The following is a 4,268-nucleotide window of genomic DNA, read 5'->3' as shown; positions in this document are numbered from 1 at the left end:
TGATTGATTGCTAAATCATATCAATAGCAAAACACCACACTGAAATGTGCTGCTTCTTTTTTTCTTCTTCTTCTGCATTCTCAGGAATGCAGACTCAAAGAACAGTGCAAAGTCCACCCTGTGTCAACATATTGTTCTGCAGTTTCTGATACAAAGCCAAAACAAACCATTTTGTGAGAGAAGTTCAGGACAGCTGTACAGGACCAACTGTTCAATTTAAAGCAAATGAATATCAGAATATACTTACTGAGATTACAATACATTACAGATTACTGAGGAGTTTTATTTTTTGCAGTTTCCACTTTACGCAACACCTATTTTTGGAGTTGCTGACTGAATACTAGGCTCTCCCCACTATAGTAACCTCTGCATTCACACAAGAGTACTGAGGTACAGCAAAAGCAATCCTTCAATGAACAGGCATAAGGTCAATACCTGTTTGTGACACTGCAACTCACTGAGTGCACCACTGCGGAGTGGCAGGATCGGAATATAGCAACTCTTCTAACTTGACCTGAGTAACTCGCGTGCACCTGGTGAATTTTGAAGCTTGTTGCATTGTCTCAAATAATGGTGGCTATTTTATAACATTAACATTTGTTTGATTGCCGCAATGTCTCCTTATAGCAAGTGACCCACAGTAAAGCATCAAAGACCAATATGCAATATTCAGTCCAGACCGTAAAAAGGATTAATGATAATGAGGATAACAATAAAAGAAGGCAGAAAATTCCCTTATCGATCTCTACATCATGTACCAGGAACAGAAACACAGATAATTTTGGACCCTTTGTCTTTCAGCCTCCTTCACAAATAGTTTGCAAGGCATCACTGACGTAGCTGTGCTTTCCATTGTCTTTTCTCCATTGCCCTGTCTGACACGAAACCAGACAGACCTGCTGTACCATACATAATCAAAACTAGACGGGCTGCATGCCAGGTCTGGCAGAAATGAAGTGGAAGATTACATTATGTCATAATGTCTTTAAAGAAATGATCATTAGATTCAAGTTAAATTAGCAGTGAAAATGTGTGTAAATGTGTTTTCACTCTAGTATAAAAATAATGGGTTAATTTTGATAACAAACTTTAATGTAACTCTAACTGTATACTTACAATTATAGCTTGAAAAATAAAACTGAATATTAAATGATTAGTTACATTTTTAACATTTTTTAACCATTTCAGTGTAGCATCTGAAAGGACTGTATGAAGTATATATAATGATAAATGCTTTCTTTACGTTATTTTTTATTATATACAGTATCATATGATACAATAATGTTTTATTGTCAGATTTCTCTGAAATTTGTTTTGTATCACAAGCTGCTCAATTAAGCATCACACAGGTACAATATACAGTCTACATGGATATATAGACATTTACAGAAGTCACAAGGACCATATTTTTATGGTCTCTCCCACAGTTGCACCAGGCCCATATGATTGCACAAACCCACCATACTTTCTCTGTCAATAGATTCTCTAATCAAGAATGACTCACATTTCATCCATTTATTCTGCTGAGTTTGGGTTAAGTGCCTTGCTTCCTCTGCATCTCAGCTTTTCAGCACACTGCTGCCAGGGCCACTACTTTCCACTGCTTCTCTTCTTAAGGGCCTAGTCTATGGTGTTTGATACGTGATGACTTAATTAGGTGTGGTGTGTAGGTTTTCCTTACAAAGGAATTAAACTGCATCTTTTGAAATTTGAATTTTCAATATGCCAGACTGTAATGTCACGTGTATATTTATACCTTGAAAAGTGAAGAATAAAATCTATATCTTTATTCAATGTACGCGCAGTGAACTTTGTTCTTAAAGTTCCATGGCATAAATAAATTGATTTTTTGTTTGTTCTTCTTCTGGTGATCAACGTAATAACACACATCACATATAAACTGAAGTAAATTGTATATTGTTTTGTCATAATTATATTAAGAAAGACTGAAACTTCCTCATCCCAAAGCATTTTACATTGAGGTTATGTTAGAAATGTATTTTGTAAACCAGTTATCATTCTACCACTAAAAAGAACATAAATAAACTAAATATTCTAAATACCACATCATATCTATTACATATTTTTTCTTTTTCTAAAATTTAGATGTAGAGTTACACTCGCTGCTATTGTTATAGAGCAATATAATAATGTATCTTTTAAGTATCTGTCAATGTATCTGGCAGTTATGTAAAAAGTGGTCAGTAGAAAACAGCACTCTGTCCAGCCAGCAATAACCCAGATTAATCTGAATTATGATGACAAACAGTGTCATATTTTATAAGATTAAAACTACATTAATGAATATTCAGAAGCCTGCCATGTTGTATCATAAATAATTTTGCCGATGTAAGAATGTTATATTTTTCATGCATTTTTCTGCTACTATTCTTTGTGTCCTGTTGTTAACCATGTGTCAAAACCCACATTGAGTGGTTTTCAGTTCATGTTAAAAGTTCTCAGTCTCAGCTATATGTGAGTAATCTGTAAATCACACGATGTGGTATTTTAACTTCTCAAAGGAATTTACTTGCCACTTGAAGAAGGGTTGTTATGTTGGCAATAAGTTCATCAACTTTCATCAAATTCATTTCATTTGGGGAAAGAAGTTATTCCTTCAGGGTTTACAGTAACAGGAACTCAAGAATATTTACATGTTGGAATGAACCAAAATATGTCATAATACCAGATCTGCAATTATTTACCGCTGCCAAAAGGAGGGTTATTAATTAGGCTGTCTGCTGCTTTATTTTGATCTGTGTATGTGAGCATTGCCAAACCACAAAAATTAGACCCATTGTCAAAGACCCTCAAGACATGTGAAATGTTTCCAGGTTTTGGGGTTTACATGTCACAGATAAACATGAAAGTGAGACGATGACACATCTTTTAACTGAAATGACACAACAGGAAATAGAATCTTTGATGAATTATGTACATAGTATACATATATGATTTGTAGTTTGTAAGGGAATAATGGCTCAAGGTTTTATAGTCATTTTATCTAGGCTTTAGATTTTTCTGAAACTATTACTAAAAGATTATGTAAAAATATATAAAATAATAACACAAAGAAACAAGACTGAAGAGGTGGAAAAAGACAATATGGTATATGTTGTCACAGGCAGGTGAGTATATGTGTGGTTTCATTATAATTTAGGCTGGCTGCCCAGCAAGAGATGAATGTATGTATCATTCTATAAAACAAGTTACATGTTTATTGATGGTTTTCCTCAGGTAATGACAACAATATCATGAAAATAACACAAGATGCAATGGAAATTATTTTCAAAATCACTTAGTTATCAATAAAAGCTTTTGGGATTTTCTTAAATAAGAAACTTTTATTAATAGATATTTAATAGCCTATTTATAATGGCAACTTGTACAAATGATTAACTATCCATGAAGATGCCTGCATGGCAATTTTGTTAGCAGGAAGGTGGTTTTTATGAGTGGAGAAGATCATGGTTGTTTTTTTTTCTTGTCACGCAAGGCTCAGAACAATGGTAGAGAGGAAAATTTTCACATCTTCAGCACAGGGCATTAGGAAGTACAAAATAGTATACTATGTGATGAATACAGGTTTCTACACTTGTCACTAAACTTGCGAAAGCAATTGTGTCACAAGCTTCTTTTAGGGAAAAAAGAAAACCCCTGAAGCAGATGTGTGTTTTTACTAACATGTGACATACACACAAAGGCATGAAATGAAATGAACAAAGTTTCCCAAATGCTCAAAAGTGACCCATGAGTTAAATTATGTCTGAAATGTATCTAATCAAATCTGTTTCAGTCCGGGGGAGTGTCTGCACACTCCTAAGACCATTATAGCTTAGTACACAAACTCCTGATATTAAAAGACAAAAATATCTGACTACATTTTCTGGCTATGCTTGAAACTGAGGGGGTCTTTAAACAAAGGTCTGTGAGAGGTGGGGGTGGTGTCCACAAACAGAGGCAAACAAAGGGATGAACAAAGGGATGTGGCCCGTTTTAACAGCTATCGTTGATTATATGACTGTAGTCTATATTTTTGATTAGCTGGCTAAAATATTATATTATATTATATTATATTATATTATATTATATAGTGAAGCTGATTGAAGCAGTTTGTCTGAATGACAAATGCTCATGCTCCAAAGATGGCAGTAATGTAGACCACAGTGGACGGGGTAGAGGTTGATCAAAGGAAATGTGGTGGACTATGGTTTACCGGGAAGTTCACCCCCTGCTGGGGAACACTAAAACTGCAGAACAAGACCGTC

The sequence above is a fragment of the Megalops cyprinoides genome, chromosome 4 (assembly GCF_013368585.1).
Source record: "Megalops cyprinoides isolate fMegCyp1 chromosome 4, fMegCyp1.pri, whole genome shotgun sequence".
Classification (NCBI taxonomy): domain Eukaryota; kingdom Metazoa; phylum Chordata; class Actinopteri; order Elopiformes; family Megalopidae; genus Megalops; species Megalops cyprinoides.
Note: the sequence above shows the minus strand (reverse complement) of the source record.